A 21889-nucleotide genomic window follows, 5' to 3' on the forward strand; every position below is an offset into this window, starting at 1 on the left:
TATTATCCTATATAATAAAAGTATAATATGCAAATAAACTGAACAGCAGAACAACTGGTCACTATGATGTGCAATGACCATCACAGAGCAGATGCTCAACACAGAACCTGCCCCCTGGTGATCAGTGCACTCCCACAGGGGAAGTGCCACTCAGCCAGAAGTTGGGCTCATGGCTGGTGAGCACAGTGGTGATGATAGGAGCCTCTCTTCATGCATTATAGGTCTATTTAGATGTTTTCTTTTTTCTTGAGTCAATTTTGGTAGTTTACGAATTTTTCCATTTTATTTATGCTATCTAATTTAGGAAACGTTAGATTGTTTATAATATTTCCATATAATTGTTTTTCCCCCCATAAACTCAATAATAATGTCCCCTCAATCTATTCCTGATTTTAGTAATTCTCTATATATTTTTGGTCAAACTTGCTAAATATTTGCCAATTTGTTGATATTTTCTAAGCACCAAGCTTTATTTATTTATTTATTTATTTTGGTTTTCTGTATTCGTTTTATATTCTCTAGTTCATTAATTTCTACTGTACTCTTTACTACAATATATTCTTGTGATTGCTTTAAGTTTCATTTGCTGCCTTAATCGCCATCTTAATTTGAAATTGTAGGTTATTGGTGAAATAAGACATTAAGAATACACATCTTAGGTAAAAACTGCTGTTTGAATTTTAAACCTGCTAAGGCAATTTTCTTATGCCTGGGACCATAACCTTTGGAGATTAACCACTGAGTTCTGCTTCTGCAAGATAGGGCCACATTCCAATGTCCAGCAGGATGTGACTGGAAACAACCCTGGGGGCTGACCCCAGTTTTTAGAATATAGTCTTTAGGATTTAGAATTTAGAACAAAGGAAATTCCTGTGGTTTGAACTGTTGCAGAGTTCCAGAGTGGTCAGATGGTGCAGGGGGAGAATTTGGAGGGACTTGCTTTGTTCATTGGTGATGGGCTTAGGGAGGATTAATTCAAATTCTAAGCAAGGTTACAGGCAGAACTTCCTTTTTTTTTTTTTTTTATTAAAGAGCCAGCCCTATGTACACTTAGTGGTTATCTCGATGCTGGCCTTGAAAACAATACAGTTTTATCTAATTTTTTAAAAAAATAAAGTGCATCTGGCATGGTATTGAGATTGTGGGCATATCTGGTCTCTGGCCTACAAGATCAGACAGCTAAGTTTATCTTCATCATTCTTCAAACGGGCTAAAGCAAACTAGAAAATAACATTTTATCTAGGAAAAACAGAAGAAAATTCCAAACAACAGTTTGTTGCAAAATAGGGGTTTTCCTTCTCAGAACCTTTAAAAAGAACTACCTGAAGCAGTGCAGTCCCATGGAGTCTGCCTGCGTGTGGTGCTCTTGTAGCTGTCCTGGCCAGGTATTTCAATAAATATTTGCCTGCTTTTTTTTTTAATAAATCATCAGCCTCCGGTGGTCCAATTTTGAACCCAGGGTTCAACCCCACAACAATTGATTTGAGATCTTTCTTCTTTGTTTAATTTTTTCCAGATTAAATTTTTCCTGTGTTGTTTTAGCTGCACCCATAACTTTTGTTATGCTTTTTTCATTTCTATTCATCTTAAAGTGTTGATAATTTTCCTTTTGATATATTTTTTTGATTTATCAGTGTATTTTTAGTTACTGATTGCTAATTATACTTCATTTTGCCTGGTGAACATCCGATGTTAAACTTATTGAGGCTTATTTTATGGCCTCACATATGGTCTATTTAGGATAATGTTTCTTGTGGATTTGCAGAAAATGTGTATTTTGATGTTGGGTGGAGTGTTTTAGTATTAGACTTATTGGCACCACATCTCATCTTTGTTGACCTGATTAGTTGTTTTATGCATTATCCAAAGTGGGATGTTGAAACACACAAAATTATTTTTGAATTGTCTCTTGTAATAACCTTCATTTTGAAGTCTATTTTACCAGATATGAATATTGCTACCCCTGCTTTTTCTTTTCATTTCCATTTTCATGGGGGGGGAAATGCACCAAGATCTGCTTTTCATAACCACAGGTTCAGAAGGAGATCAGGCAAAGTCTCAAAAGCCTCCAGAGATCTGCCTCTGCCTGCAATCTGATTGTTATTCTGAGTCTTAATTTGCCTTAGGCTGTTGACCACAGCAGGTTGTAGACTCCACAGGGTATGGTGAGAGGTTTTCCAACTGGCTGGGGTATTGTTTACTCCTGATGCAAAAGCTGCCTGGATGGTAAATATCTTCTTGAGAAAGATGTCCTCTGCAGTATGAGGGAATGGAAGCATAGGAAGACAGGGTGGCTGCCTTCTAAATAACAATCTCTGAGACTCCCAAACCTGGATTTTCCTCACAGATCTCTAGTCCATTCTGCACCGCCCCCCCTCTCTCTCAGAACCCAATATGAGTGGCTGCAGACAAAATTTTGTGCATTGGTCTTTTAATAGGATGCCTGCATTTCCAGCTATCACCTTCTGATAGACAGTTATCCCACTATTTTTCACAGAAAGATGTCATGTTGCCATCTTTCTCAGTTTTGGTGCACTGGACTGGGGGAGGGGAGCAGCTTGGCGTTTAGACCCCAGAGTTCTCAATGGGACCCTCTCCACCCTCCACAGTGGAGATATCCCTCCTAACCTTCAGCTGCTGTCTATGGGAGTACAGCCTGGTCTTTCATGCTTCCCCACTTTCTACCAGTCTCTCTGTGGTCTTCGTTGGATGTCTCTGGTTATCAGGTTTTTCTCCAGCTAGTCAAATGATTATTCAGATGGTTTTTCTGTGTTTTAGTTATAATTCCAGTTTGGTCCTGGGAAAGTGTCAGGGTAGCTTTCACTTAATCCACTGCTATTTTGGATTGAGTTGCCTATTTCCACTTGGCTTCTGTATTTTTCCCACCATTTTATTGATTCTTTCTCTTGCTCTTTAGACCTATAATTGAGCCCCTAAGGTAAAATTTTCATTTCAGTTCTATTGTTCAACTTTAGAATTTCTATTTTGTTTTTTAAAAATAGCTTTTTATCTTTATTGACATTATCTATTTGATGAGGTATTGTCATCATAGCTTCCTTTTTTTTTTAAGTGGTAAATCCTTCAGTACTTTAATGATATATATAATTGCTGATTTGAAGAACTGCCTTAAAATCCAATATATTAGCCCTCTCACAAGTAGTTAGTGTTGTCTGATTTTTCTCCAGTATATGGTTTACAATTTCCTGTTTCTTTCTATATCATGCAGTTTTCATTAAAAAACTGGGTATTTTAAATAATATAGTGCAGCAACTATGAATAATGTTTTACCTTCTACTTTTCTAGGCATCAATTTGCTATCATTTGCATGTTTTTTAGTGACATGGCTGGACTCTTCTGGGGAAGTCTATTTCCTTTGCAGTGTGAAAGTTCTGATGATACTCCTCAGAAGGCAGTCTTGGGATGTCACCTTGAGTGACAATAGTCATAGTAGTGCTTTCTTGTTTGTCTCTTTCCTGAATCTCTCTGTCTCCATTTGTATTATATACCCAGCTGTTAGATCTATTAATTGCCAGGTGATTGCTCTCCTGTTTTTGACAATGTCTTTGGGCATAAATTTCTCCAGAGTTTGATATAATTAAAACTAGAGGCCCAGGGCATGAAAATTTGTGCACTTGGGGTGGTCCCTCAGCCTGGCCTATACCCTATCACAATCCAGGACCCTTCAGGTAGGATCCCTAAGCCTGTCTTGAGATAAGAGTCTATCATGGCTTTCCTTCTCCAGGCTGCAGGCAGCTGGCCCCACCCCCTCCACTGCCACTGCTTGCCACCTGTGTAGCATAGGCTGGGATTCAAGGCTTGGCTGGCCTGGGCCTTCCTCTTTCTTTGCTGGGAGTGAGGCCATCCCTGCAAGGGACATTGACCTACCTGATAACTCCTAACTGCTAGTCTGCTTACCCCTTCTATGCCTTTCTGTCTGATTATCCCTAACCACTTGTTTGGGAGCAGGGCCAGCCCTGCCAGGGGATGTCTGACTACCTGATCTCCCCTAATTACTTGCCTGCCTACCTGATCACCCCTAACCACTGATCTGCCTACATGATCACCCCTAATCACTCTGCCTGCCTGCCTGATTACCCCTAACCACTTGCTTGAGGGTTAGGCCATCCCAGTGAGAGGCTGTCTGCCTACCTGATCTCCCCTAACCACTTGCCAGCCTACAAGATCACTCCCAGTCACTCGCCTACCTACCTGATCTCCCTTAACCACTGGTTTGCCTACCTGATCACTGCTAACCCCTCTATCTACCTGCCTGATTGTCCTTACTGCTTGCTTAGGGGAGGGGCCAGCACTGACTTCTGGTTGGTCAGCCTCTGGCCTTTACTGATCATTAAGACCTCGGTTTCATATATTAGGATAGGTTACCTTTTCAGCATTGGTTTCTGTGCCTATCTTTCAGGTTTTCTCTGATCCTTGAAGGACCCTTGTATATGTCTCTTTTCCTGGTTCTCTCTGGTAAATCATTGACCTATGTTTTCTCATGTAGCTTGTATATGATTACCAGTTTCCTCTACATTACTTACTATTTAAATCATCCCTGTTTGTAAGAGTACCCTTTGAACTGCTTCAAATAAAGTCATTTCCTTTGAGGAGAATTTCGGAGTTATCTGCAATTATGAACTTCTTTTCATTTTTTACAAAACTTCTGAGTCATAGTTCTGGCCTGTGACCTGGGGATGGGAGCCTCTGGTCTTTTCAACCTGCCTCTCCCAGCTTGGACCTTGTGCTGTATGACCTTAAGGCAGCTTTTAGATACTTTAATTGTAAGAAATTTCATCAGATGTGGTTGTTCTACTAGCAATAACTCTGCAGGGCCCTTCACGATGATGTCTGAAAGTGGAAACCCAGTCAGTAGTTTCAGATTAAATGTTGGTTACTCTGCTAGCTCCCCTCATCTTCCTTCTTATTGGGTGCATGGATTTTGTATAGTTTACTTTTTTTGTTGTCCTTTAGTGGAGTAGAATGAACTATTGCTAAATGGGGCCGGGGTGACAGCTCCCTTGCCTTCCAGATTGCTATGTTTATTTGGGGTCCTTGGCTTTCCAATCAATGCAGTTGTATTATACTTGCAGAAGATAGGAGAAATGCTGGTGCCTCCTTATATTTCCAAATAGTTATTTGTGGTCTTTCACAGCTCAGAAATGAGTCCTCTAATTCTAATTTTAAGTCATATTTACAAGTAATATTTCTTCAAGAAATATTCCAAAACTATGAGGCTGAATCAGCTGTTTGTTCACCAGTTAAGCTTTGAAAATATAATTGTAAGAATTTGAAGAATGGCAACATCTTTGAGCACTGGTTCCAATTTAGAGTAGAATTTATTTTGTTTGGTTCATTTCAGAGTCAAAGTGCTAAGTGTTGTGCCTGCTCTGGAGGAGGAACAGGTAAGGGTTCGGGGAATCACAGAACAACTCCTCCATTTCATCCTCAGGCCAGCACCACCCTAGGAGGAATCCGCATAGATCCTAAACACAGTTCAGGGAGATATCCATGGCGAGGTATCTTCTTGGCTGAGTCTTCTCCTCTCACCCCTCTGAACACTTCAGCAGGTACAGATAAAGGGATGTGGCCCTGTAACCTAGCCTTTCTAGCCTATGCTGTGACTAAAACTTCAAGTGATGAGTTAAACAGAACAAGGAGGAAGTGAGGGCTAGAAAGTACTGCGGTGGAGGCAGGATGCATGCTTTCCTGTGCATAAGTGAATTTACAATAAATCACCCTTGTAACCCATTTCTTGGACATAAAGGGGGTAAGAAGAAGCAAAATATTTTAGATATTACATTAAAATTGCACATTTATCCTTTGTTAAAGATGCATTTACAAATTTGTCAGTAGTAATAAAGCACATAGGGACATATGTTTATGGGGGAATTAAAGTAAAGAAAAAGAAAAAGAAAAAGATGTCAAACTAAACATAAAAGGACAAAATGCGGATAACAGCAGAAATTGAAATCCCAGAAAAAGAGCAAGTAACTGAATTCTACCATATGGATCCAGCAGCCTCTGAAATCTTTCCCAGGTCCTGTTCTAAGCAGCCTCTTCTGCTCCTAGTATCATTGAAGGGCTAAGAATTCACAGTTGTCCAAGTAAACAAGTGGGTTTGGAGGAAGGAGACTAAAAAGTCCTGGCAGGTGAGTAAGAATGGGAGTGGAGGGTGTGCTCAGAGTGGCAGAGAACTGTGGGAGAAGCACACTTGCTTCCCTGCTTCCTGCCTTCTTGGCTGTTGGTGCCACATGGTAATGGGGCTGGGATCTGTCACTGTCTGTAACTACACAGGACTCTGATGACCCCAGGCACTCAAAGCATGGGAGCTGAAGCCCACAATGATATCACTCAAACCAGGAGTCGCAGGATTGGCTCCTCCAATGGTCTTCCATGAGGAACCCTGTTCACTGTCACAGGTTTATCACTATAATTGATGAACATCTGAGAAGATGTGTGGGTAAGCAGCTAGGGCTTAGGATTCAAACCAGTGAGAGAGTTTGGGGACTTGTTCTCTTGGCACAAGGTCCAGCTATTGCTATAAAATGTAATTCCTTGGTGGGCATCAGACTTACTGATCTGACACTTCCCTATCTTTTCATCTGTAGAGATACCAGGGCTTAGTGGGGTTATAGTTTTGTCCAAAGGCATAGATCCAACTGTGGCAGAATCAAAAGCACATACCTTTCCTGACTGCATTTCACATATTAATAGCAGACACTTGTGCTGATGTGCTAATATGACAGCGCTATGAAGCTTAGGCATGCAACAAAGCAAGCATCACTGGGCTAACAGAAGGAACACACTATCAGACAGGTTAGCCATCCTGTGCTGCCAGCTGAGGCAGGTGTCTACTGTGTATTTAAATGCATGAAAGCCCGTTTGTCTTATTTTGTAAGGGATAATGCCCTCCTTAATTTTTTCAGTATGTCTATTCTTTTTTGAATTAAATTCATTGGAATGATGTTGGTTAATGACCTTATATAGGTTTCAGGTGTCTAATTCTATGATATGTCATCTGTATATTGATTTGTATACCCACCACCCAAAATCAACTCTCCTTCCATCACCATATATTTGATCTCCTTCACTGTCTCCTCACCCTCCTTCCCTCTGGTAACCACCATAGTGTTGTCTGTGTCTCTGTGTTTTGTTAACCTATTCTTTTGTGTGAATTTGGTACTCTGTGGGAGTGTGAGGTCAGCTCTTGTCAGTGGGCCTGAGGATGGGCAGATATGTTCTTAGGACCTGCTGTGCTCACACCAGGTGGCAATATGCCCCTTCCCCTTAAGAGACCAAGAGCCCTTATTTTCCACCATCTTTCTCAAAAAGAAACAATTTCGATATTACATTAAAATTGTACCTTTGATGGCCCCTCTGTGACTGTGCCTGTCTTAGGTTGTTCCTTCCCTGAGGAATCTTACCCTTCTCTGGATAACCAGCCCTCCTCTGGGGCCAAGCAGGGTGATCTGAGGTTCAATTCTGTTTTTTTTGGTAGCTTATGCCCCCATGGCCTCCTCGCCCAGCTCCTGTCTTGGGATCCCCTCGCCTGTTGGCGTGCACCAGCACTGATCACATATCTCGGAGGACTCAGGTTTCTTTTCCAGGGAGGGCCCAGCTCACACCATGGGCTAGAATCCATGGTACCAGCCACCATGAGGTTTCATCTTCAGCATGAACAGAAAGCTCAGACAACAACTATGGTCAATTGGATTGTAAAAGGAGGGTCCCTCTTGGCCAAAAAGGCAAGAGAGGACAATATAGAATGCTCCAGTGCCTTCCCAGTGCCTTAATTCCTTCTGAAAGGGATTAAATACTTTCATGTTCTTTTTTTAAATTGCTGCCAAACATACATAGAATTAGTTTGTAAGTGTTTTTGGGGGTAATAATATGTTGTAAAAAATCAAAAATTATAATGACATTGTAAGATAATATTATGATGTAATTATATTCTTTGCTCTGGGCCCTGGCAATTCAATTTCAAACTGGCTTTCAATTTCTTTTTTGTAACTTTATATAAACTTTTGTCATGGAGGAAAACACGCAAAATATTTTTCTTAGTTCAAAAGGCCAAATATACTGACTTTCAATTACAATCCTTATGACTTTTGAAGGAAACCTCTCCTTATTTCCTTCCATGATAATTTTCAGGCTACAGAGAATTTCATTTAAAAATCTTTGTCAGATGAAACAATTTTTCTTAAGATTATGGTGACCACTTGTATAGATTATATTTAATTTTTTTTCTTATAAAATTTTCAGGAGAGAATGTGGAGATCAACAGAGGTGGAGTACAGACCCTCACGCCCCCCCTCCCCCCCCCCCGCCCCAAACTTGCAGGGAACTGAACCCTCCCTCCTTCTGAGGGAGGTCTCCTGACCCCATGGCTGCTTTGTTTCCCATGCCCAGGTCAGATCAAGACTCAGGCAACAGACAGAGACTTGGACAACAGCAGCTGCCCTATATCTAAATCCAGTCTAGCATGAGGAATGCTCAGAGCCTACTCAAGAATGCAAATAATCATTTCTAGTAATATTTACAGGGTAAACTAAGATTGTTGTTAGAGTATTAAATTTGACAGTAAATAGTAATCAAGTTTGTAGGTTAATTTAAATTGGTTAATAGAAATAAATGAACATCCAAGAAAATTTAAGTGTAATCAGCAACAGTGCGTCAATGCAGGTTGCCCAGGACCAAACCAGAGAGGGTTGGACTTGCATTGCCACCATCCGTCCATCATCCAAATATCATTGCTGACATGTACACATAAGAAACTATTTGACATTGAAGCTGAGTCTCAGAACTGTTAGACATTGAAATTGAGACTCAAATGTTTTTGTTATTATATATTTATTTCTAGTGTGCTGTTGCAAGATTTTTAAAGGAAAGAAATGTAGGAAAATAGTTATAGATATTAAGAACCATTGAACAGACTGTCAAACTATAGCAGGAAGGCAAGGAAGGTTGGGGGAGGGTGGGGGGCGCCTGCAAGAGATCAACCGAAGGATTTGTATACATGCATATAAACAGAACCAATGGATACAAGACACTCGAGCGAGGCAGGTGAAAGCATATGCTGGGGGTAGGGGAGGCTGGGGGGTGGAAAATATGCACCCAATGCAGGAGCACCCAAATACATTAAAAAAAAACAAAAAACTCTTGGAAGATATGAAGGAAGAGATCAATGACAATACAATCATTGTAGGGAAATTTAATACTCCACTGACATCACTGGATAAATCCAGACAAAAAAATTAGCAAAAAACAGCAATCCTAAATGACTCACTAGATCAGATGGACATCTTCAGAACATTTCACCTTAAAGCCATAGAATATATGTTCTTATCAAGTGCACATGGGACATTTTTAAAGATAGACCACATAATGGGTCACAGGGAAAGTCTTTCCAAATTCAAGAAGATTGAAACCATATCAAGAATCTTCTCAGACTACAATGGCATATTAGAAATAAACTACAATGAAGACAATACAAAAATTCTAACACTTGGAAGCTGAATAGCATGCTATTAAACAATGATCTGGTTACCAAAAGTATGAAAGAAGAAATTTAAAACATCCTGGAAATGAATGACAATGAAAACACACAACAACCCCAAACCTATGGGACACAATGAAAGCAGTCTGGAGAGAAAATTTAGATCTCTACAGGCCTACCTAAAAATAAATAAATAAATAAATAATAAAATAAAGTAGTAAATCATCTAAGTCAACAAATTAAAGAATAGAATGAAAGCAACAGGAAAAGCCCAGAATAAGCAAAAGGAAGGAAATAATAAAGATCAGAGCAGAAATAAATGACATAGAGAACAAAAAGTAAAGGAAACAAAAAACAATACAGAAGATCAATGAAACCAAGAGCTGTACTTTGAAAGGATAAACAAGATTGATGAACCTCTAGCCAGGCTCACCAAGAAGTAAAGAGAAAGGACTCGAATAAACAAAATCAGAAATGTAAGAGGCTAAATAATAACAGACCCCACAAGAATACAAAGGATTGTTACTAATTACCAATGGACAACTCTATTTAAAAAAACTGTTTGATAGAGTATTAAATTTGACAGTAAAATAGTAGTCAAGTTTTCAGACTAATTTAAATTAGCTAATTGAAATAAGCAAATATTCTAGAAAAATTAATTGTACTGGACAAAAAGCTGTTCCTAAAGTGTTAACTAAAATTTTTATTGGTAGTTCATCTCGTGGTAAAATTACGTAACATCTAATGAAACTATAAAAGTCATATTTTAGTGCAAAATATTAAAATTTTAAAAGCTATCAAGACTACATTATAAAATTTCCCAAAGTCTTCTAATATTTAAATAAAAAAGAAGGGTATAGTTACACAGGGGTCGGCAACCTGCGGCTCCGGAGCCACATGCGGCTCTTTTGAACCTTTGCTGCGGCTCCCAGCAGGGCCAACACTACCAGGGCAGATAGCAGGGCGGGGCGGGGAGTTGTATCACTTATCGGCTCTGGCACTCCTGACGCTCTGAGTGGTAGGTTGCCAGTGACTTAGCATCGCTAGGCAACCACAGCATCCCTGTCCTGGCCCAGCCTCCTCTCTGACATCACAGCGTGTGATGTCACTGAGCGAAGGCTGAGCATGCACCTCTGAGCTGGGGAGGAGGAGCCTGCTGCCAGGGGAAAGAGAGGTGCTGACAGAGGGGACACTGAAAAATAATAAATGAAAAAAAGCAATAAAGAGAAAAAAGGGAGAAGGAAAAAGAAGACAGAGAGGACTAGAGAAAGAGAGGGCTTGCAGTGTGACTGTCACTGGGAGTCGGGCCTGTACAGTGAGTGGAGAACAAGAGCCTGAAAGAGAAAAAAACAGCAGCCAGGTTAAAAAAAAAAAAATTAACAGATACTAATTTTTGTTGTTGGTTAAGCATGGGAGACAGGTCCTTTTGTAAGATGTACACTGTAGAAAATTTGTGGCTATTATATAATTTTTTAAAATAAATAAATTAATTAAATTATTATTTACATTTTTAAATTTAATTTACTTAATTTAATTTACGAAATATTGGGGGGCCTGATGAATTATTTTTATGGCATGCATGGCTCACTAATTAATTTACAAAATATTGGGGGCCTGATGAATTGTTTTTTTTTTAAAAAGGTGACTTGTTGAGGCGGGCGCAGGGGCTGGGTGGGGAGGGAGCAGCGGTGCTCACAGGTGCTCTCTTTCGGATTGCTCTGGCTCCGGAGGCGCATACCCCCCCACGCTGAGGCGCTTCTCCTCCTCCAAGCGCCCAGGGTCCTGGTCCCAACCTAGCGCGGGGCTCCGGGATGCCCGCCAGCATATTCAACATCGACAACATCCTGGCCACTTGGCCCCGCTGCAAGGATGCGGTGCTGCCGGTGGTTTCCGGCCCCGCCGCCCCCATTGTCTTCCCAGCGCTGCACGGGGACTCGCTCTACAGCGGGGGCCGCAGCACCGCGTCCTCCCCAGACTATGGCGCCTTCTACCCACACCGGGCGGTGCGGGCCTCCCGGCCGTGGTCGGCAACTCCCGCCTGGGCTACGGCAACTACTTCTACGGGCAGCTGCAGGTGCAGGCGGCGCCCGTGGGCCCGGCGTGCTGCGGGGCCCTGCTGTCGCTGGGCGCCCAGTGCTCCTGCATCCCCGCTCCACCAGGCTACAAGGGCCCCGGCTCGGTGCTGGTGTTGCTGGTGCCGCACCAGATGCTGCCCTACATGAAAGCTGCACTGCTGGCGGAAGCGGCGGCACAGCACCATCTTCACAGAGGAGCAGCTGGAAGCGCTGGAGAACCTCTTCCAGGAGACCAAGTACCCCGACATGGGCACGCGCGAGCAGCTGGCACGGATGGTGCACCTCCGCGAGGAGAAGATGGAGGTCTGGTTTAAGAACCGCCGGGCCAAGTGGCGGCGGCAGAAGCGGTCCTCGTCGGAGGAGTCGGAAAACGCAGAAAAGTGGCCCAAGCCGTCCTCCAAGGCGTCGCCTGAGAAGAGGGAAGAGGAAGATAAAAGCGATTTGGACTCAGACAGCTGACCGCCGCTGCTGGCCTGGCGCTCACCGCTCTGGAAGGACTTGCACAGACAGAGGATGCCACTTTCTTGCACACATGCCGCCTTGCAGAAGAGGGCCAGGGCAGGAGCGGAACCCGAGCTGTAAATAGTGTACAGAGCCAGGCGGGTCGGTGGCCGGCTGCCCCTCCCCCCTCCGCGTGGGGCAGCGCTGGGTGGCTCTTAGCCCCGCAGTCCTGTCCACAGTCACAGCCACCTGCGGCTCGCTCATTCGCTGTAGTATTTATAGTTAAGTTAAAGGTGACAACACAATAAAGTGACGGCCATGTAGATGGGCCACGGGCTGTAAAAAAAAAAAAGGTGACTTGTTAATTTAACGTTTATTTATATGAGGAGGAGTAATTCTGAGGGGGTCAAACAAAGAAATAATTTTTTTTAAGTGGCAAAAATTATTTTTATGATGAGGAAGAGTAATTCTGAGGGGTTCAGAAAATAACGAAAAAGTGAGAAAAAATATTTTTATGATGAGGAGGGCTTCTTGAGGGGGTCAGGAAAAGAAATTATTACCAAAAAGTGACAAAAACGTTATTTTTATAAAGAGGGAAAGTGAGACAGTGTACCTCTCTGTAAATGACGAAGATGACATTGGTCCCTCATTATTAATTATTATTTACATCAGGCACTGATTATGATTTATGGTACACTGGGGCCCTGATTAATTTTGTGATTTCTTATTACGTCCCTGTTTTTGACCCCCCAGTAGGCCAGCCATGGATAAAGGCAAGAGGAGAAAAATTTTTGAAGAAAACAGAGTGTTTAATGATACATGGACTGAATCATTTGCATTCTCTACTGACGAGACTGGTTTACCAGTATGCTTAATATGTGGTGAGAAATTTGCAAACAACAAAAAGTCGAATGTTGCAAGACATTTCCAGAATAAACACACAGCCTTTGCTGAAAAATATCCAGATGGAGATGAGAGACGAAAAGCCATTGCAGAACTTATGAGGAAGGTTGATAGGTGCAAAAGTAATTTCAAGAAGTGGGTGAAGTCTGCAAATTCCACAACATATGCTAGTTTTGTGGCCACTCAGGAAATAGTCAAGCATGGGAAGCCGTTCACAGATGGAGAGTATATAAAAGAAGCATTCATTAAGGTTTCAGAACATCTATACAAGGACTTCAAAAACAAGAATGAAATTGTGCAGAAAATTAAAGACATGCCTCTCTCTGCAAAGACTGTCAAAGACAGAACCCTAAAAATGGCAGAAAACATTAGCAAACAGCAAATTCAAGTCATCAATTCAGTGTGGCTACTCCATCGCCTGTGATGAGTCCACAGATAAAGGTGATATTGTACAAATAGCGCGGTTCTGCCGATATGGGAACTATTTTGGGCCACAGGAAGAACTGATTGAGCTGATACCACTAAAAGACCAAACAAGGGGTAAGGATATCTGTAAGGCTATCCTGGACTATTTAATTGCTGAAAAAATAAATACCAACCACCTGGTCTCAGTGGCTACTGATGGGGCACCGAGCATCAGAGGAGCACAGAAGGGCTTTGTGGCTCTACTGCAGAAGGCTCTGGGTAGGACGTTGCTCTCATTTCATTGCATCCTACACCAAGAGGCATTGTGTGCTCAAACATTTCCCCTGGAATGCACAAAAGTGATGGATGTGGTCATTCAGATTGTTAATAAGATAATGGCAAACGGTTTGAACCACCGCCAGTTCCGTTTGCTATTGGATGAGGTGGAAAGCATATATTCTGACCTCCTGCTCCACAACAAGGTCCGGTGGCTGTCCAGAGGCGAGGTGCTAAAACGCTTTGTCGCATGTTTGGAAGAAGTAAAAACTTTCCTGGCCAGCAAAGAGCTCACCTTTCCTGAGCTGGAACAACCAGAGTGGCTGGAAAAATTACATTTTATGGTAGACATGACAGCACATCTAAACACACTAAATACAGCCCTTCAGGGGAAAGGAAGCACAGCCCTGCACATGCTGGAGGAGGTTTTGGCATTTGAGTGCAAGTTGACAGTGCTTGTCAAAGATTTACAGAGAGGTTCACTGTCTCACTTTCCCTCTTTGAGAGAGTTCAAACAAAGTCATGATACAATAAATTTGGAATATTTGAAGTCTGCAATCACCACAATGCAAAGTTCATTTGTGAAATGATTCTGTGAGTTCAGAGAGGAAAAAAACCACATTATCCTTCCCTGTCACTCCCCTGGAGATCAATCCATCCCTATTGAATATGACTGCATTTGCAGGTGTAAGTCTACTTGATCTTGAGATGGAACTGGCCAATATAGCCAACAAAGATATATGGGTGTCCAAGTTCAAATGCTTGGCCGCTACTCTTGAGGATGTTGCCCGTCAGAAGGCCATTCTGGCTCAGAATCATAAATGGAGTGATATTGAAAACCTTCCCAAACAGGATAAACTTGTATTCGAAACATGGAATGCCATCCCCAACACTTATATAAACATGAAAAAGTATGCATTTGGAGTCCTGTCGATCTTCGGCTCCACATATGTATGTGAGCAGGTCTTCTCCAACATGAACCATATTAAAAACAAACATCGATTATGCCTCACAGATGACAACTTGCAAGCCTGTGTGAAAATGAAGGAAACGTCTTACAGCCCTGATGTGCAGACACTGTGCACTGAGGTTCAGGAGCAAAAATCCCATTAACCAGGTAAATTAAATATTTTAATTAGCTATTAATTTGCAAAAATATATTTTACATTGTTAAGTGAAAAAGTCCTTTTTTTCTTCAGATTGACAGCTAACTGCACGATCCGGTATATAGCAGTAAGGTAAGAAACAATATATGCAGTGTTATATTCAATATTTGTTTTAAATGTCGCAATGGTTTTGCGGCTCCCAGGTTGTTTTTTTTCCCTTCGAAAACGGGTCCAAGTGGCTCTTTATGTCTTAAATGTTGCCGACCCCTGCCCTATAGTATTGTGAGTATAGGTCTTTTACCTCTTATGTTAAGTTTATTCTTAACTATTTATCTTATTTTGTTGTTTTTGTTGTTGCAATGATAAATGGAATTGCTATTTTGTTTCTCTTTCTTAAAGTTCATTATCCTACATAATAAAAGCTCAGAAACCAGAACAACCAGAGACCAGGACCATCATGGCACCTGCCAGGCTGGACCTGCCCCCAGCAAGCAGTTAGGGGCGATCAGACAGGCAGGCTAGCAGCTAGGAGTGATCAGGTAGGCAGGCTAGTGGTTGGGATGATCAAGTAGGCAGACAAGTGGTTCAGGGCAATGAGGTAGGCAGGCAGGTGGGGCCCCACAATGGATCACCTCAAAGAGGGAGACCCAAGCCACAGCTTGCTGGAGAGATGCTGGGCAGCTGCTATGGGAGGCACTGGTAGGTGGGAGTGTGGATGCTGCAGGGGGAGACTGGTGCCACAGAAGCTCCTGAAGAGGCATGGCACCTGCAGCCTGGCCCGGGCCCCAGGGTTGCAGGGCTGGACTGCCACTTCCCTGGCTTCTGCAGGGCTGGACTGCCACTTCTCCTGCTATCATGCTTAGGCAGATCCTGGACACTTCCATGACTGCGGGCTCTCTGCCAGGGCTTGGCCCCTGATCGAACTCCACAGCTCAGCCCTGACTGCAGAGGAGCTGAAATACACTGACATCCACAACACTGGGGCCATGATCACCCTTGTGCACTTCCTAAAGGTAAAACTTGGACAAGAGGCCTCAACCTGTGAAAGGTTAACTAGATGAGGAAGAGGAGCAGAGGAAAGGGTGCTAGGTAAAGAACAAAGCGGTGGCAACCCAATGCCGGAACAAGAAGGAGTAGAAGGAGTATCTGCAGTGGGAATCTGGGTGGCTGGAGCTAATGAATGTGAAGCTAAAAACCCAGATGGAGGAGCTGAAGAAGGCTTGGCAGCAGCTCATCCTGATGTTCAACTGGCACCACCCCCCTGCATCATCCGGACCCACAGCCTTAAGACCCCTGACTCAGAAGTCAACCCACTGCTGCAGCAGTTGGAGAAGTGATCATGGGCTGGGAGCAGGAAGGAGGAGGAGGAGGAGATGGGGAGAGGGTAGAGGAGGAGGATCCCAGAGGGATCTTTCTTGCTGTAAGAAAAACTCATCGATGAGGCTCAGCTCAGCCAGCATCGGCCAAGCATTTTTGTGAAACTCAAATCAGCTAACCAGGGGAAGAAACCCGGGCTGATGAAACCCAGGACCGAGCACTGAGACCAAAGTAGTCCTGAGGGGAGTCTGTTCTGCCTGGGGTCAAGTTGCAGGAGGACAGGCTTGCAGGAGGCAGGACAGAGGCCCTGGACAGAAGAGATGCCCAACCAGGCAGTTGTCGGCACTTCTCCAGCCTCTCCGCCAGGGCACCCACCCAAAGAACCTCAAAGTAGCCATGAAGAGCCATGAGTTGCAACCACAATTAGGCTGAATATGTAACCCAGAGTGAAACTGCAATCTACCTGCCCCCAGCCCTGAACCTGACCCTGACCCTGACCCTGACCCTGATGCAAGGCTTGGAAAGGTCACAGTGCCAGGTCCTGCTATACCCACCCACCATGGTCCAGCTAAGTCCTGCCTAAAGTGTCAGCTGGGTGCACCCTTGCCAGCCCTGCTGGAGTTGCTGTTAGCACAAGGCACGGGCATCCTTCCAGAGCACATACTCATTGAATATTTACAGACTGGCTGTCTTGGCAGGGCTTTCAACTGGACATGTTGTTTATACTTTTTAATGTTTTTTACAAAAAAAGATTTTATACAAGCAATATATAAATGGATTTCTATAATCACTCACTGTAATACAGTATAAATATGCTATGGTTTGTTTGTTATGAACATATTTAGCACTTGTGGCCGTTGTGTTTAAGTTCTAAGTACTGTAGTTTCTGGGTATTAGGAGTGGCAGGGGCAGGGTGTGGTGCATTTCCAACCTGCTGAACCCTTCATAGTACTCAGTTCTGTATTGCTCAGTAAACATTACTCTTACTGAAAGAAAGAAAGGAAGAGAGAAAGAAAGAAAGAAAGAAAGAAAGAAAGAAAGAAAGAAAGGAAGGAAGGAAGGAAGGAAGGAAGGAAGGAAGGAAGGAAGGAAGGAAGAAAGGAAGGAAGAAAGAAAGGAAGGAAGAAGGAAAAAGGGAGGCCCAGGCCACTGGCCAGTGACTCTGTGGCAGCTGCTCGGCCAGCCAGTGATCATCCCGCAGAAGGAGGCCCAGGCCAGCCAAGCCATCACACCCCACACCTGTTGCTGGCAGAGGGAGGCAGCTGGTGGTGGTGGGGGGGAGACCAGGGCTGCACAGATGTAAAGCAGTGAAATTGATGGGGGTGGGGACAGCTGTCTGCAGCCAGGGGAAGGAAAGCTCTGATAGACCCTAATCTCAGGCCAGGTCTAGGGACCCTACCTGAGGGGTCCTGGATTGTGAGAGGGTGCAGGCCATACTGAGGGACTCTTACTGCATGCATTTTCATGCACCAGGCCTCTAGTTGATATATAAAAATGCCATCAGTTTCGGATGCTAATTTTGTATCCTGTTACATTACCAAAATAATTGATTATATCTGGTATTGTCTGGTGAAACTTTTGGGGCTGTCTATGTACAATATCATGCCATCTGTGAATAATGATAGTTTAACTTCGTGTTTTTAATGTTAATACATTTTATAGTTTCTTCTTATCTAATACCAATGGCTATGATTTCCAGAACTATGTTGAATAAGAGTGCTGAAATTGTAGATCCCTGTCCTATTCTTATACTGCACCTAGGGATCTTCATGCATTCAGAGATCATAATAATCTGGCCACTCAGTGTGTGTGTGTGTGTGTATATATATATATATATATATATATATATATTTCACATATATATATGTGATATATATATATATATATATATATATATATATATATATATATATATCACATTTCTTACCCATTCAGCTACCTTATATCTTTTAATTGGAGTGTTTAAGTCATTTACATTTAAGTTTATTACTTATAGGTATTTATTGCCATTCTTATTCTTTATGCCTGTGCTCTTCTCTTTCTATTTCTTCTTTTTATAATAGTTCCTTTAGCATTTTGTGCAGTACTGGTTTGTTGGCAATAAACACGTTTAGCCTTTTTTGTATGTGTAGCTTTTACTTCACCTTCACTGTCGAATTATAGGCTTGCTGGATACAGTAGTCTTGGACTCAGTTCCTTTGTTTTCATTACTTTGTATACTTCATGTCACTCCCTTCTGGCCTGAAGTAGTTTTTCTTGAGAAAATTAGCTGACAGTCTAATGGGAGCTTCCTTGTAGGTAGCTTTCTGTCTCTCTCTTGCAGTCTTTGAGATTCTTTTTTTGTCTTTAATCATGGCCATTTTAATTATTATGTGAATGGAATTGGCCTTTTGGGTTCATCTGATTGGGTATCTCTGAGTTTCATGAACTTGTGTGACATTTTCCTTCACCAGGTTAGGGAAATTTTCTGCCATTATTTCTTCAAACAGGTTCTCTACTTCCTGCTCAGATTCTATTCCCTCTGGTACCCCTGGGAATTGAATGTTGTTATATTTCATGTTGTCCCAAAGCTCCCTTAGTCTCTCCTCCTGATTTTATTTTTTATTTCCTGATTGAATGAGTCTTTTTTCCTACCTAGTCTTCAAATTCACTGTTTAGGGCCTCAGCTTATTCTATTCTACTGTTGCTTATTGCTGCCATAACTAATTACCAAAAAAAAATATAGTGGCCTGAGATAATACAAAAAAAAAATTATCTTACAGTTCTAGATGTCAGGAGCTTGAAATTAGTCTTGTGGGGATAAAACTAAGGTATCATCAGGGCTGATCTTCCTGGAGGTTCCAGGAGAGGATTCATCCCTTACCTCTTCCAGCTTCTAGAAGGGGCCTGATTCCCATGTCTGGTCCACATTACTCCAATTAATCATCATATTGCCTTTTTCCTCCTTTGATCTTCTTGCCTCCATCTCCTAAGGGCCTCTGTGATTACATGTAGGACCCAGTTAGATAATCCAAGACAATCTCCCCAACTCAAAATCAATCTGAAATAAGGTAACATTTATATGTTCTGGGGATTATGACATGGTTATCTCGATAGAGTGGTAATCTTCAACCTATACACATAGATAAGTTAGCCTCTGTGCAATTATCTTTTCTAATATTTACAATGGAGAATTTACATCATTGGGTTGGTTTTGGTACTAGGAAGTAGGGTGCTACTGTATAAAAAATCTTAATATGTAGAGATGGTTGTAGAATTTGATAATGCATAGCTACTGGGAGAATTCATACTTGATAGAAAAGTCCTAGATTACCTTGAAGATCCTCTTGCTGGAAATTTTACTATTAAAGGTGAGATCTCAGATCAGAGTGAGGACCATAGTATAAGATGTTGGATGACAGGAGATACTTGATACAAAATGGGGGAGAATTCTCTGATATTCTATTATTAATATTATATTATATTCTACTGCTGGGTGGAAAGAAGACCTTGTAAGTGATAAACTTGAATCTCTAAATGAGGAGGTTTCCAAGCCCAGTGTGGGGGGAGGGAGGAGGAGGCAGATGGTGGTGCAACCTGATTTTCTCCTTGTAAAATTCAAAAGGCAAGAGATCAGAGTGATGCATCCACCAGCCTAGCCTCCAATGATTGAAAGCAGCCACAAGGAGCTGGGAAGCAGCGAGGATCATCCCCAGGGCCTTCAGAGAGAGCACTGCTCTGCCGACCTTTGATACTGAACCCCTAGAACTATGAAACCATAAATTTCTGTGGCTTTAAAGTGCATAGTTAGTGGTACTCTGTTAGAGCAACCCTAGGAATCTCACACAACCCGTTGCTTCTTCCACCTCCTAGTCTTCCTTCTTCATGTTACATCCTCTCAACAGCACAGAGATTTCCCCTACTGCATGAGCTTCTGTTTACTAGAGTAGTCCTGGCCAAACCCTACCCACACATCTGCCAAGGTAGACCATGGAGGCTGCTGAAATGTGAAGTGGTGGCTTTCTCACAAGGGCCTTTAAACTCTGCCTGACCCTGTTTCTCACATGCTTCTCTTGCCAGAGCTCCCAGATTCTAGAGCTGCTCCATCCTATTTACTTCTACCATTTCTGAACTCAGGCCGCTAAAGCAGAACTTAGCCATTATCAACAATATATGCAACACCCAAAGAAAATAAATAATTTCTCATTGGTTTTCTCAAGAGAGACAGAGTAAATGAAGAGTTTCTAAACCCTTAAACAAAGTAGTCAGACTTCCAGGCTGGAGTGAGCACAGCACACCCTGAGATCACCTCTGCCTGAGAGCATGCTCCAGGTCCATGGACAGGAACTGGCCTCACATTTTCACAGAACACCCAATTCACACATAAGAATAAATAGCTTTGTTAAAACTCACAGACAGAGAAAACAGTATAGTAGTTACCATAGGGAAGGGTGTGGAGGCAGTAAAAGGTAATGGTGATCTAATATTTGGTCACAGCAGGAGGTCACACTTTGTAGTATACAGGTGATGCATCCTAGAATTATATACTTGAAATCTCCATAATATTATTAACCAATGTCACCCCAATAAATTTCATTTTAAAAATTAGCCAAGAGCTTCATCATTTACAAAATAATATAAAACAGGAGTCCATGAATTTAAATACACAGGATCCACTTGCCTGGGCTGGCAGCACTGGATGGCTAACATATCTGGCTGTATGTCCTCTTCTGTTAGCTCAGGGACACTGCTTTGTTCCATGAGCTTCAGAGTAGACTGTCATATTAGCACATCAGCGCTGGATATCTGTGACTAACATGTGAAATGCAGCAGGAAAGGTATGTGGGTCTAGTTCTGCCACTAGTAGCAAATATGGTTTTAGACAAAATCATAATCCCTCTGAAACCTGGTATCTCTGCAGATAAAAAAACAGAGAAGTATCAGATCATCTAAGTCTGTTGCTTTCCAAGTAATTCCACCATACACCAATATCTGGAGTTTTCCCTGTGAAATTCTGCCACTGGTATGAATCATGAGCCCTGACTGCTTATCCACACTTCTCATATGTTGGTTGATTGTAGTGATAAGCAGGTGACAGCAAACAGGCATCCTAAGGGAAGACCATAGAGAGGGACCAGTCCTGGGACTCTGGGATTGAGTAGTCTGTGTGAAGGGATAAATATCACTGCAGATCCTGGGGTCATCAGAGTCATGTATTGTTACACACAATGACAGAGAGCAGCTCCATTTACCACACGGCACCAACATCCTAAGAAGACAGGAAGCAAGTGTGTTTCTCCCAGTTTTCTGCCACTCTCAGCATAACCTTCGCTTCCTCCATTATTTGTCTGCCAAGACTTTTAAATACCTCCCCCCAAAACACACTCATTTGTTGGACAGCCCTCTGAATTCTTGGCCATTCCACCACAGTAGGGGCTGTGTGGAACAGAAACTTGAAAAGAATTCAGAGGCCAACTGATCCATCCAGTAACATTCAGTCACTTGCTCTCTTTCTGGTATTTTCAGCGTAGTTTGCATAATTTCTGCTGTCATCTGCATTTCTTCTTTTCAGTTTTAGTTTAACATCTTATTTTCCTCTTTAAATTCTCTATAAAAATATATTCTTTAGTGCTTTATTACTACTGATAAATGCTATAAGGGACAAAGGGAAAATGTTAATGTATAGCTTAGCATATCACAGCACAATAAAATGTCTTGTTTATCATAATTCCTTCTATTTCCAAGAAATGAGCTACAGGGTGATTTATTGTAAATTCACTTGTGCACAGAAAAGCATGCATCCTGTCTCCACCACAGCACTTTCCTGACTCACATACTTCCTATTCTCTTTTACTAGTACTCACCCCTTAAAGTTCTGGTCACAGCATAAG

At 42.3% G+C, this 21889-nt stretch overlaps 1 pseudogene across 1 annotated transcript; it reads left to right on the plus strand.

The window, feature by feature from the left end:
- The first annotated feature begins 11307 nt into the window (after window positions 1–11307).
- On the plus strand, window positions 11308–12030 carry LOC311628746 (homeobox protein goosecoid-like; annotated as a pseudogene). Its single transcript has one exon. The product of its transcript is annotated as a homeobox protein goosecoid-like (transcript).
- The last annotated feature ends 9859 nt before the right edge of the window (window positions 12031–21889 follow it).

Source organism: Pipistrellus hanaki, assembly GCF_964339955.1.
Source record: "Pipistrellus hanaki genome assembly, chromosome: 10".
NCBI lineage: Eukaryota > Metazoa > Chordata > Mammalia > Chiroptera > Vespertilionidae > Pipistrellus > Pipistrellus hanaki.